Source organism: Globicephala melas, chromosome 18, assembly GCF_963455315.2.
Source record: "Globicephala melas chromosome 18, mGloMel1.2, whole genome shotgun sequence".
Taxonomy (NCBI): Eukaryota; Metazoa; Chordata; class Mammalia; order Artiodactyla; family Delphinidae; genus Globicephala; species Globicephala melas.
In genome coordinates, this window is record NC_083331.1 from 3,380,007 (window position 1) to 3,394,875 (window position 14,869).

At 39.3% G+C, this 14,869-nt stretch overlaps 1 protein-coding gene across 2 annotated transcripts in view; it reads left to right on the forward strand.

Moving 5' to 3' along the window:
* Window positions 1-14,869, forward strand: part of LOC115866786 (phospholipid-transporting ATPase IB) — a 529,444-nt gene that overhangs the window by 57,409 nt on the left and 457,166 nt on the right. The gene's annotated exons all lie outside the window — the stretch shown is intronic.

The window sequence follows — 14,869 nt, forward strand, 5'->3', positions numbered from 1 at the left end:
TTGTGGGGAACCACAGAATCGATCAGGCCATTTGGTATAAGAAAGAGTCTCTGATTTTTGCCGTCGAATTCAAGGATAACGTTTGCCGTTGCCTCTGCACATCCCTTGAGGCATGGCAGGCTTTTCCCTCCACTGTTTTTGGGTTTTAACTAGGACATATCCCCCATATGGTTTCGTTAAATATATTTAATTTGGGGACTTCTGTATATTTTCTAGATGAAAGTCAAAACCAAAAGCCATCATGCTGAGAGACCTTTGGTGTCTGTGGAGTTGGAGGATTAAAATCCAAGAGCCGTTTTATTTATTTTTAATTGAAGTATAGTTGATTTACAGTGTTGTGTTAACTTCTGTACAGCAAAGTGTTTCAGTTATACATATATACATTTTTTAAAAAAAATATTTTCCGTTAAGGTTTATTACAGGATATTGAATATAGTTCCCTGTGCTATACAGTAGGATCTTGTTGTTTATCCATGTTATATATACTAGTTTGCATCTGCTAACCCCAAACTCCCAATGCATCCCTCCGCCACCCCCTTGGCAACCACAAGTCTGTTCTCTATGTCTTTGAGTCTGTTTCTGTTTCGTAGATATGTTCATTTGTGTCATATTTTAGATTCCATATATAAGGGATATCATATGATATTTATCTTCACTTATAATCTCTAAATCCATCCATGTTGCTGCAAATGGCATTATTTCATTCTTTATGGTTGAGTAGTAGTCCAGTGTATACATGTACTACGTCTTTATCCATTCATCTGATGGACATTTAGGTTGTTTCCATGTCTTGGCTACTGTGAATAGTGTTATGAACACTGGGGCGCATGTATCTTTTTGAATTATAGGTTTGCCTGTGTATATGCCCAGGAGTGGGATTGCTGGATCATACAGTAGCTCTATTTTTAGTTTTCTGAGGAACCTCCACACTGTTCTCCACAGTGGCTGCACCAATCTACATTCCCACCAGCAGCGTAGGACGGACCCTTTTCTTTGCACGCTGTTATGAGAGGTGGTTAACCAGGGAGAATCTCCGTGGGGTGCACGTGTCACCTGTTTGCACCTTCTTTGTAAATGACCTGACCGGTGGTGCTGCCTGGGTATAACTGGATTCTGCAGGGAGATCTGGTTAGTGGGAAGGAGCTCCGGTGTGGCCAGGGCAGCCTGGGTCTCGATGTGGCTCTCCCTGTGATTTGATCACAGGCTCTACTGTGAATCCTCAGATGTGACTGGGAAATACAGCAAGCCAAGAAGACTTCTACTGATTTGGAGAGTTTACTGTAACATAGCAGGAAATACCATTGAGTATTATTCTCCTCTCCCTTTTTTTCCCCTTCCCTAATTTAGTAGGTAAAAGAGTTTTTTGTTGTTGTTTGATTTTTCATTAAAAATTGCACCCCCCCCCAATTCCATGTGATCCTGTACTATCCACTGTGAACTTCTCATACTCAAGGGTTGTGTTTCCTGCCGGGTGAATTAGAGCAGGACAGTTTCAGGACATAGTACGATTCTCCCAGATTATCGTGCAGATCAACCTTGAACGTTCCTAATACTCAGACACCCATGAACGGTTACTGCTGCCTCTGTCTTTACGCGTCTGTGTAGAGGACGGAGTGCCATGCCTGGGACCCACAGCTGGAGAAGATGCTGTTCTATAGGTAACAGACACATCTGCACAGCTGTTGAATATAGATGTAGCCCACACAAGGCATGGGTCATGGGGGACCCTGAGAAGAGCAGCAACTTTTTGAGCAGGTGGTGAGTCTGTAGCTAGCAATTCTTCATTCCTACGCCTTCTAGATACTGACTGTGGGTCCTATAGCTTAAAACAAAGCCAAAACAGCCTAGATGATGATTTAGGGAATTCTTTTTCTTTTTGCAAATGTTAGCCAGATATTTTTAAAGTGTATGTTGAGAGCCTTGAAATAGCTTTTGTAATCAAAATATTTAGATGAAACCTTAAAATGAATTAGATGGTATTTAGAACAGAAGTTACATGTGAAAATGAGCTAATAATATTCTGTGGTCTTGGAATAGGTTTTTCTCCCCCTCAGTGGGCGACAGGAATATTATAAGCTCAAAACTTTAAGCTCCTGATTGGTGAGAGAAGTAATTTTAAAATACTGTTGACTATCACAATCTCCTCTTTTTTTTTTTTTTTTTAACTCTTTAGTTTAAATATCATGGTGAATTATTGTTAGGTATTGAATTTGCTTTTGCAACAGTGATGTAGCAGCTGCTAAGGTATAAAAATCCAAAGAACATGAGTTGAATTCTGAATTTCTGGGCAACTTCTTTTAATTGGTAAAAATTACAACTGTTAAACTGTAGCCGAGCAGACTCTAAGCTCTGTTTGTCAAGGTACGGTGCTTTCGGCAATTGAATGTTTGGGTCCCTACCGTACAATTAGAACTTGTACAGCATTGATAGTGATTTATACCAAATCTGTGTGATTAGGATGCTGATACATTGGGTACCATGAAGTATTCCAGGAGCTCTCCTTATCCTGTCTGGCCTCCTGGCCTATCTACTCATTCAGTTTTTCTCCATCCTAACTATAACTTGGAACTCAGATTTTTGTAACCTGATACAAATTGTGATTCTTTCAGATATACTTTATATGAGTATTATTGGCTGACTGAGAAAATTGCTAGTGTAAACACCCAACACTAAAATGTCCTGCTTTGCATATATACTTTTTCAACAATTAGACTAGGTTTGTAAAAATTGAGATAATTGACCTATAACATGTTAGTTTCAGGTGTGCAACATAATGATTTGATACTTGTATGTAGCAAAATGATCACCACAGTGAGTCGTGTTAACATGCGTCACACACAGCTAGAAATTTTTTTCTTGTTGTCTTACTGTGTGTAACAAATGAAACCTACTGCTCTCGTAGAGACAGTACAGTGGTGGTTGCTGCAGGAGCTGGGGGGAGAGGGGAATAGGGAGTTAGTGTTTAAATGGGGCAGAGTTTCAGTTTTGCAAGAAAAAGAGTTCTGGAGGTTGGCTGCACAGCGCTGTGAATGTGCTTAACACCTCTATATGCTTAAAACATATTTATCCTAACCAGTTTTACCACAGTTAAAAACCACACATGGGATTGTGTGTGCATGTCCATCGTGATTCAATTTAAAGAGTAGTTTATGGGGTCAATGCCAAAACTGTAATCCAGCCTCCCTCCCCATCGCATTCCCCATCCTCACTCATTAAAAAATTTTTTTTTGCTATTTTACATTTCTCCTTATAAAATACTGTAATTTATTTTCTTTATTGTCTCTCCCACCGACCCTCAGAATGTAAGGGCAGGCACTTCTGCCTGTTTTGTTCATTGCTGCAGCTCTCGTGCCTAGAAGGGTTCCAGGCACATAATAAGTGATCAGCCAGGATCTGTTGAGTAATAGAACATTGTAAGTAAAATAAAGTCACTTGAATGACAAATGCATTTGGGATATCTTATTTTTTAAAATCTTTTATTTTGGAGATTTAACATACAAGGCATACAAATCTAGAGTACATAGCTCAATGAATTTTTGTCCATCGATATGCCAACACCCAAATAAGAGTATTTCCATCACTCCAGAGGAAGATCCCTTTCACCCCTTCCCGGACAGTCTGCTCCCTACCAGATGCAAACACTGTTCTGACTTTTATACCTAAAGATGCGTTTGCCTTTGAACTACGTATAAATGGAATCTTACAGGATGTGTTTTTTTTTTGGTCTGGCTTCTTTTAGCCGCCGTGGGTCTGTGGGACTCAGCCTTGGGAGTGTCCGTCCTGTGATAGATCACCATATGTTTATCCACCCCTGGATGATGGGACGTTGGGTTATTTCCATTTTTTGCTATTTTGAGTAAAATTCTTTATATTTTTGTGGACATAACTTATCTTGGATAAAATACGTAGGCGTAGAATTAACTCATGATGGGCTCGATGGATACTTGGAGAAACTGCCACGTGGGTTTTTTTAACGTGGTTGATAGGATTTGTATTCTCACCAGCGATTGTTCCACATTATGGTGAACACGAGTGTCTCATTCTTTTAAGCCACACGTGTGGGCGTTTCATGGTGTCTTTTTGTGGTTTTAATTTGCATTCTACTAGTGAGCGATGATGAGCATCTTTTCATGTGTTTACTGGCCATGGGGTATCCTCTTGTGAAATGCTGTTCAAGTCTTGTGCTCGTTTTGCTTTGACCTTTTATTGTTTTGCCTGAATTCTTTATTTTGGATGCAAGTCTTTTGTCAGATACACGTATTGCAAATATTTTTCTCCAATCTGTGACATGCCTATTTCTTTTCCCAATATCTTTCAATGAATGGAATTTATCAATATTAACGACATCAAATTTATCAAGCTTTACTTAAAGCATTTTTTTTTTTTTTTTTTTTGTGGTACGCGGTCCTCTCACTATTGTGGCCTCTCCCGTTGCGGAGCACAGGCTCTGGACGCGCAGGCTCAGCAGCCATGGCTCACGGGCCCAGCCGCTCTGCGGCATGTGGGATCCTCCCGGACCGGGGCACGAACCCGTGTCCCCTGCATCGGCAGGCGGACTCTCAACCACTGCGCCACCAGGGAAGCCCTAAAGCCTGTTTTTTGTGTTTTATTTAAGAAAACTTTGCCTATATTGGAATGATTTTGAAGCCAATAATCTAAGTAGCACAATAAAATAAGCTTGAATTAGACATTCTCATTTGAAAGGGAAAAAGAGTTCAGTTTAGACAACTGTGGAATCGAAACACCTTTCCATTAAGAATAAGGCAAAGACACAAGGCCTCTTTTCTGTGGTCTTTCACCTACACAAATAATTTCTAATCCACTTTTTAACTGAATATATTTGTGTAACATTGTGTAAGTTTAAGGTGTACAGTATGGGACTTTGATACATTATGTATTGTAATACGATTGCCAGTATAGCGATATTTATCCCATTACGTATAGTACAATAATATTATCTGTATTCATTATAATGTGTATTAGGTCTCCAGGGCTTATTTGCTACTAGTTACAAGTTTGTACCCTTAAACACCATCAATCTTATCCACCCCTTTCCTCTGTTAACCACCATTTTATTTATTTATTTTTACAAGTTTAGCTTTTTTTAGATTCCACTTACAAGTGATATCGTGCATATCGTGCAGTGCTTGTCTTTCTCTGACATCTTGCTTAGCATAATGTGCTCAAGGTCTATCCACGTTGTTGCGAATGGGAGGATGTCTTCTCATGGCTGAGTAATATTCCCTTTTGTACGGGTACCACGTCTTTTTTATCCATTCATTCACTGATGGGCATTTGGGTTGTTTTCATATCTTAGCTACTGTGAATAATACTGTGATCAACATGGAGTGCTGATATCTCATCAAAATCCTGTTTTTATTTCCTTTGGATAAATACCCAGAAATGGAATTGCTGGATCATATGGGAGTCCTATTTTTAACGTTTTTGAGGAAACTCCGTACTCCGTAGTGGTTGGCCCAGTTTACATTCTCACCAACAATGTATGTATAAGCGTTCCCTTTTTACCACTTCCTCGCCAGCACTTGTTACTGTTTGTCTTTTTGATGATGGCCATTCTAACAGATGTGAGGTGATAACTCACTGTGGTTTTGATATGCAGTCCCTGATCTGTGATATTGAGCATCTTTTCATGTACCTGTTAGCTGTTTTGATGTCTTTGGAGAAATTTCTGTTTAGTTCTGCCCATTTTAAAATTGGATTGTTTTGAGTTTTTTAAATTGAGTTGACTGAGTTCTTTTTATATATATATATATATATACACACACACACAAATGTATATACACATGTATATATGTATATATATAAATATATAATTTTATTTATTTTAAAAATCTTATTTGAGTATATTTGATTTACAGTGTATTAGTTTCAGGTGTACAGCAAAGTGATTATATATATACATATATTCATTCTTTTTCAGATTCTTTCCCATATGGGTTATTACGGAATATTGAATAGAGTTTGCTGTGCTATACTCTAGGTCCTTATTGGTTATCTGTCTTATATATAATAGTGTGTGTATGTTAATCCCAAGCTTCTAATTTATCCCTCCCCCACATTTCCCCTTTGGTAACCAGAAGTTTGTTTTCGAAATCTGTGAGTGTTTTGCAAGTAAGTTCATTTATATAATTTAAAAAATTAGATTCCACATATAAGTGATATCATATGATATTTGTCTTTCTCTGTCTGACTCATTTCACTTAGTATGATAATCTCTAGGTCCATCCGTGTTGCTGCAAATGGCATTACTTCATTCTTTTTTACGGCTGAGTAATATTCTATTGTATATATGCACCACATCATCTTTATCCATTCCTGTGTTGATGGACATTTAGGTTGCTTCCATGTCCTGGCTCTTGTAAATGGTGCTGCTGTGAATATAAGCGTGCACGTATCTTTTCGAATTATGGTTTTCTCTGGATATATTTTGATATTAACCCTTTATCTGATAAGTGGTTTGGAATTATTTTCTCCCATTCTGTAGGTTGGGTTTTCATTTTATTGTTTCTCTTGCTGTACAGAAGCTTTCGAGTTTGATATAGTCCAATTTGGTTTTTTTCCTTTTGTGCATTGGAATCCTGCCCCCCAAATATTGCCAAGACCAATGTCAAGCTTCTTCCCTGTGTTTTCTTCTAGGAGTTTTATAGTATGAGGTCTTCTCTTTAAGTCTTTAATCCATTTTGAATTAACTTTTGTGAGTAGTGTGAGATAGGGGTCCAGTTTCATCGCTCTGCACGTGTTACTCTACTTTTCCCAGCATCATTTGTTGAAGAGAATCCTTTTCCCATTGGGTATTCTTGGCTCCCTTGTTGAATATTAGTTGGCTGTCTATGCCATGATTTAATTCTGGACTCTCTATTCTGTTCCATTGGTCAGTATGCCTATTTTTTGTGCCAGTACCATACTGTGTTTATGACTATGGCTTTGTAGTGTAATTTGAAATCCAGAAGTGTGATACCTCCTAGATTTTTTTTTTTCTTAGGACTGCTTTGGCTATTTGGAGTCTTTTGTGGTTTCACACAAATTTCAGGATTGTTTCTTCTATTTCTGTGAAGAAAGCCTTTAGTATTTTGATGGGGATTGTGTTGAATTTGTAGATGGCTATGGGTAGCATGGCCATTTTAACCAATTAATTCTTATACATAAAGAGTTGTCTTTCCATTTGTTTGTGTTGCCTTTGATTTCTTTCAGCAAGGTTTTACAGTTTTTGTTGTACAGATCTTCCACTGTTTGGTTAAGCTTGTTACTAAGTATCTTCCTGTTTTTGCCGTTGTGAATGGGACGGTTTTATTCATTTCCTTTTCAGATGCTTCCTCATTAGTGTAAAGAGTGTAATTGATTTCTGTATGTCGATTTTTATATCCTGCCACTTTACTGAAATCATTGATTCCAACAGTTTTTTGACTGCTTCTTTGGGATTTTCTGTACATAGGACCATATCCTCAGCAAATAACAATTTTAATTCTTTTTGGATGCCTTTTTTTTCTTTGTCTTGTTTAATTGCTCTCGCTAAGGCTTCTAGTACTATATTGAATAAGAGTGGTGAGAGTGGGCATCCTTGCCTTGTTCCTGATCTTAGAGGAAATGCTTTTATATTTCCTTCCATTGAGTATAACGTTAGCTGTGGATTTGCCATATGTGGCCCTTATTATGTTGAGGTGTGTTCCTTCTGTACCAAGTCTGTTAAGGGTTTTTATCATGAAAGGATGTTGTATTTTGTCATATGCTTTATATGCGTCTGATATGATCATGTGACTTACCTTTCATTTTATTGATGTGATATATGCCATTTATCAATTTGCTTATGTTGAACCATCCTTGCATACCAGGGATAAGTCCCGCTTGGCCATGGTATATCATTCTTTTAATGTGCTTTTGAATTCAGTTTGCTAATATTTTGTTAAGAATTTTTCCATCTATATTCATCAGGAATATTGGTCTGTAGTTCACTTTTCTTGTGGTATTCTTATCTGGTTTTGGTATCCAAGTAATGCTGGCCTCATAGAATGAGTTTGGGAGTGTTTCCCTTCCTCAGTATTTTGGAGGAGTTTGAGGACGATTAATGTTAATTATTCTTTAAATGTTTGGTAGGATTCTCCAGTGAGGCCATCTGTCCTGGGGTTTTATGTGTTAGGAGTTTTCTGATTACTGGCTCAATTTCTTTACTAGTTATTGGTCTGTTCAGATTTTCTGTTTCTTCCTGATTGAGTGTTGGTAGGTTGTGTTTCTAGAAAGGTATCAGTTTCTTCTAGGTTATGTATTTTGTTGGCATATAATTGTTCATAGCAGTCTCTTATGATTCTACATTTCTGTAGTATCAGTTGTAAGGTCTCCTCTTTCATTTCTAATTTCGTTTGAATCTTCTCTCTTCTTAGTCTAGCTAAAGTTTTGCCAATTTTGCTTCTTTTCAAAGAACAGCTCTTAATTTTGTTGATACTTTCCATTGTTTTTATGGTCTCTTTCATTTATTTTCACTCTGGTACTTATTTCCTTTCTTCTGCAGACTTTGAGCTTAATTTGTTCTTTCTCAAAATCCTTCATCTGTAATGTTAGACTGTTTGAGATCTTTCTGATTTCTTAATATATGTGTTTATTTATCTAAACTTCACTCTCAGAACTGCTTTTGCTGCATCCTGCCATATATATGTTGTGTTTTCATTTTCATTTGTCTCAAGCTAATTTCTAATTTCCTTTTTGATTTCTTTTTTGACCCGATGGTTGTTTAGAAGTATGTTTAGTTTCCATATATCTGCAGATCTTTTCTTGTTGATTTCTAGTTTCATTCCATTGTGATCAAATAGTTGGTATAATTTCAATATTTTAAAATTTGCTAAGATTTGTTTTGTGTCCATCCTGAGGTCTATCCTGGAGAATGCCCCCTATGCACTTGAGAAGAATGTACATTCTGCTGCTGTTTGATGGAATGTTCACTATGTCTGTTAAGTTCATTTGCTCTAAAGTGTAGTTCAATTGCAACATTTCCTTGTTGGTTTTTCTGTCTGGATGATCTATCCATTGCTGGTAGTGGGGTATTGAAGTCCCCTACAATCACTGTATTGCTGTCTTATTTCTCCCTTAAGATCTGTATCGCTTAATGTATTTCAGTGCTTGGGTGTTAGGAGCATATATATTTAAAATTGTCACATCTTCTTGATGTACTGACCCCTTTACAATTACATAATGACCTTCATTGTCTCTTTTATCCTTTTTGGCTTGAAGTCTATTTTATCTCATACGAGTATGGCTACACCTGCCTTCTTCTGGTTTCTGTTTGCTTGGAATATCATTTTTCATCCCTTCACTTTGAGCCTATTTGTGTCTTTAGAGCTGAAATGGGTCTCCTGTAGGCAGCATATAATTGGTTTTTTTTTTTTTTTTTTAATCCATCCAGCCACTCTGTGCCTTTCTTCCCTCCTTTACATTTAGGATGATTATTGATATATTAGGATTTTACTGCCATTTTATCTTTTGTTTTTTGGTTATTTTGTCTTTCCATTGTTTTTTTTTTCTTCCGTTTCTGTCTACCTTTTGTAAGTTGGCAGTTTTTCAAGGTGATTTGCTCAATCTCCTCTTTCATGTTTTAAGTCTCTGCTTTAGATTTTTGCTTTGTAGTTGCCATGAGTTTTACATAAAATATCTCATAGATAAAATAGTCCTTTTCCTGCTGATAGCAGTTAATCTTCATTTGCCTGTGAAGGTTCCATCCTTTTACTCTTCCCCTTTCATATTTTTGATGAAACAAATTATCTCTTTATGCTGTGACTTCATTACCAAGTTGTAGTCGCTATAGTTATTTTTAGTGTTCTTTTCCTTTAATCTTGATGCTATAATTGAGTTTAATATACTATTCTAAAAAGTTAGAGTATTCTAATTCTGATTATTTTTCATCTTAATCAGAGTTTTGTGTACTCTCCTATTGTTTCAGCTTGAAGAGCCCCATTCAGCATCTCTCGTATGGCAGGTCTAGTGGTGGTGAACTCCCTCAGCTTTTGTTTGTCTGGGAAAGTCTTTATTTCTCCTTCATATTGAAGGAGAACTTTGCTGGACAGAGTATCGTTGTCTGACAGTCTTCGTTTTTCAATATTTTGAATATGTCATTCTACTCCCTCCTGGCCTGTAGATGCTCTGCTGAGAAATCTGCTGATAAACAATAGCCTAGGGCTTCCCTGGTGGCGCAGTGGTTGAGAGTCCGCCTGCCGATGCCGGGGACGCGGGTTCGTGTCCCGGTCCGGGAAGATCCCACGTGCCGCGGAGCGGCTGGGCCCGTGAGCCGTGGCCGCTGAGCCTGCGCGTCCGGAGCCTGTGCTCCACAACGGGAGAGGCCATAACAGTGAGAGGCCCGCGTACCGCAAAAAAAAAAAAAAAAAAAAAAAAAAAACAAACCAAAACAATAGCCTGATAGCGGGGGTATTTGTAGGTTCTTGCCTTTTTCCCCCGGCTGCCTTTAAAATCCTTTATCATTGACTTCTGACTTTTTTTTTTTTTTTTTTTTTTTGCGGTACGCGAGCCTCTCACTTTTGTGGCCTCTCCCGTTGCGGAGCACAGGCTCCGGACGCGCAGGCTCAGCGGCCACGGCTCACGGGCCCAGCCGCTCCGCGGCACGTGGGATCTTCCCGGACCGGGGCACGAACCCGTGTCCCCTGCATCGGCAGGCGGACTCTCAACCACTGCGCCACCAAGGAAGCCCGACTTTTGACATTTTTAATATGTCTTTTGGAGAAACTTTTTTTGCATTGAGATGATAAGGTATCCTGTTAGCTTTGTGGACTTGCGTATCCAGAACCTTCTCTAGGTTTGGGAAGTTCTTAGCTATTATTTCCTTAAATACGCTCTGCTCCTCCTGGAATACCCATTATTCTTATGTTGGCTTTTCTAATGGAGTCTGATAGTTCCTGTAGGTTTCTTCACTTAAAAAAAAAAAACTTAGTTCTCTGTCCCGTTCTACCTGAATCATTTATGTTTTTCTGTCATCAAGCTCACATAGTCTCTCTTCTGTCTGATCTGCTCTCTTTCCAATGTATTCAAATGCATTCTTCATCTCATTTATTGAGTTCTGCTCCAGACTTTGTCAGGTTCTTGTTTAGAATTTCAGTCTCCTTGGTAAAGTACTCCTTCTGTCTGTTAATTTTATTCTTGAGCTCGTTGAACTGCCTGCCGGAGTTTTTCTGTAGCTCACTGGATTTCTTCATAACAGATATTGTGAATTCTTTATCAGTTAGATTGCAGTATTCCATGTCTTTGGGTTTAGTTGCTGGAAAATTGTCATTTTCTTTTTGTTTTACCATATTACCATGATTTTTCATGGTGTCTGATGAATAGTGCCTGTGCTGACACATTTGAAGTCATGCGCACCCTCCTTATTTAGCCTATTCTTTGCGGACTTTGGTTCTAACAGTTCAGCAGGTCGCTAGTTAAGAGTCTTTTTGTTTTCCAGGAGGTGGTGTTATGGCACAAGTTTCTGGTTTCTCTTCTCTGAGCTAACTCCCCGCGAAGGTTGGGAGTGGGCACGTTAAAAACAAAAACAGAAAACAAAGGGTGGCGGCCGAGTGGGGTGAGGTGTGTACCTGGCACCTGGGTGTGCCCACACCCAGTAAGGGCGTCCTCGAGTGGCGGGGGGAATCCCAGAGGTCTGGCGGCGGTGCTCTTGCCTCCTGGGACAAACAGGAGATGCTTCCCTCCAGTTTTCTTTGTCCAGCCACCTCCCTGTCCTTTCCCTCCCCTGGTCCCTTGGTCTCTCCTGAGAGAGCAGCTGGTCCTGGCAGGTCCCCACTCACCGCCTTCACCTTGCAACATCTCTGTCAGAAAGCTTGCGCTCCTTTGCTGCCAGATGGACGACTATCTCCTCTGCCACTGCTGGCCCCGTGGCCAGTTCCCTCGCTCTGCAGTCTCCTCCAAGGTGCAGTCCACCCACTTTCAGGTGCACAGATGGGTGCATCTTGGTGTCCTGGTCTGCCGTGCAGAGGTGCTTTTTTTCCCCAGTTATGGGTGTCTGATGAGTTGTAAATCAAAGGGGAGAGAAAAAAGGAACGACTCACACCACCATGATGCTTCGCGAATTTTTTTTAAACTTTGTTTTTGCTTAATGTTAAAAGAGGATATGTTCTTTTTGCTACAGAAAGGGGGTAATAATTTGAGAGCAGATAGATGTTCGACTTGGACTTGGAACCTTTGTCCTGTCTCTCATTATACTGTTGGGCAGATATTCTCCGGTTTGCCCCTCACCTTTCCTTTGTGAACCTTCAACTGTAAGCTTTTTTCCCCTCTTTTTTAAAAAATTGAAGTATAATTGACCTACAACATTGTTAGTTTCAGGTGCACAACGTAGCGTGTCGATTTTTGTATACATTTCAAAATGCTCACTGTGATAAATCTAGTTACTGTCTGTCACTGCACAGAGTTATTATAATATTGACCATATTCTCCATGCTGTACGTTTCACCCCTGTGGTCACTTACTTTGTAACTATAAGTTTGTACCTTTTAATCTCCCTCACCTATTTCCCTCCTCCCTCTACCCACCTCCCCTTTGGCAGCCAGATGTTTGTTCTCTGTATCTGTAACTGTTTCTGTTTTATGTTTGTTCATTTGCTTTTTTAGATTCCACATATAAATGAAATCATCCATATTCGTCTTTCTCTGCCTGACTTATTTCACTTAACATAATACCTTCTAGGTCCATCCATGTTGGCACAGATGGCAAGATTTCATTCTTTTTTATGGCTGAGTAATGTTCCATCGTGTATATATGCCACATCATTATCCGTTCATCTGTTGGTGGGCACTTGGGTTGTTTCCATGTCTTGGCAATTGTAAATAATGCTGCAGTGAACATGGGGGTGCGTGTATCTCTTCAAGTTAGTGTTTTTTGTTTTCTTTGGTGGGGGGAAAAAGTGGAATTGTTAGATCATATGGTAGCTGTATTTCCAATTTTTTTTTTAAGGAATCTCTGTACTGTTCTCCACAGTAGCTGCGTCAATTCACATTCTCATCAACAGTGTACGAGGGTTCCCTTTTCTCTGCATCCTCCCTAACACTTGATACCTGTTGTCTTTTTGGTGACAGCCATTCTGACAGGTGTGATGTTATAAACTTTTATTATATCATTTTCCTAATGTGACAACCCAACAGCTAAAAGAAGTAGCAGTGTGGTCTTACATGTCAGAGTACATCATGATACTTGAAAGTAGCCCCCAATTGTGCAACTTAATTAGGTGGTAAAATTTGAGGTTACTGTACATGTTCTATTAACGTTGTTTCCAAGCTTTCTCTAGTGGTGGAGCTCTTTCTTGAATGCAGTCTTGTGGGGAAGCCACCTTGCAGTTGCACCAATGCCTTTGTGGAGGCTGTATTTCTCCTTTTAGTCTATTGTCAAACGAATTACCTGCTATAGTGAAAATTTGAAGGTATGGCTAGGGGAAGCTTTTATTTTTTTAGGCCACTTTAATTTTTTTTAAACTTTATTTTTTTAAAAGTTTTTTTTATGTGGACCATTTTTAAGGTCTTTACTGAGTTTGTTACAATATTGCCTCTGTTTTATGTTTTGTTTTTTTGGCCATGAGGCATGTGGGATCTTAGCTCCCCGACCAGGGATTGAACCTGCACCCCCTGCATTGGAAGGCGAAGCCTTAACCACTGGACCACCAGAGAAGTTCCTAGGCCATTTTAATTTTACTTTTGTTATGCTCAGGTATATAAAAAGACTTAGTTCTCAGAAAAAATGCCTGTTTAAAAATTTTTTTTGTTTCTTTTTAGGCATTTAAAAAAATTCTGTACTCAAATTGTCAGATAAACCATAGCAAAGACTAAGATTTGTAATATGTATATTTTCTATTTCTTTAGTTTCTTTTCTCTCTTCCCTCTTCATTTCTCTCCTTTCCTTTGTGTTTAATTTGCTCTTTTTCTAGTTTCTGAATATAAAAGCTTAGCTCATTTATTTTAGACTGATCTTCTTCTGAAAGGACAGCTTTTAAAGCTTATTTTGTCTCTAAGCCATAGTGCAGCACAAAGCCAATGCCAGTCTGGATTTTCTCAGTGAACATACTCTCCTGAGACGATCTCATCCACCCTTTTCATGCTGATGGTTCCTTAATCTCCAGCCAGACCTGGCTTCAGCCTCTGTGTACAAATGCCCAAATGTATACTGAGCGTTTCCCCTTGAAGCGTTCACAGCCACCGCAAACTTGAAATGTCTTAAACCCAGCAAAACCCCTCTCATCTCATTCATCCTTTCCTCCCTCTGCATTCCCTTCAACCACTGACAACCAAACACCATCCTTTCCCTTGCAGTTCATGGTGTCGCACCCACTGTTCACGTCCCGAGCTGCAGTGTCATTCCTGCCCTTGCTTTCCCCTCTCTGAGAACTGCCCTGTTGATTTACAGGGACTTAGTGTTTTCCCGGATCTGTGAAGGGCAGGGACTGTCTCATTCACCTCTGCCTTAAGTGCTGTTCTGGGTACAAAGTGGGCGCTGGTTTTATCGACTGAATTGATGTATGCTGACTTCAGTATTGATTTAAAAAATAATTTTTAGCTGAAATGTACATCTTCACGTACCGGTATAAACTCTTACTGTGCTTATCCAGGAGAGACCATAGAAGAGAGAGGATGTAAATTCTAAAGAGGTCGCAGGAAAGGTTCTAGGGGAGGACTCCTCGGTCTCACGTAATGAGTAAGATTCACGTAGAGAATGGCAGGGTGTGGGGAGAAGCTTTCGGGCAGAGTTGAAGCAAAAGCATAAGGATGCCTGGTGGGTTACTGGGAGATGGAGTGAACTTGATGGGACAAGGTTGTGGATGTGGGCAGCCTGGGGATGGGAACCCAGTGATGACCGTTCGGTTAGCGTTAGGGTT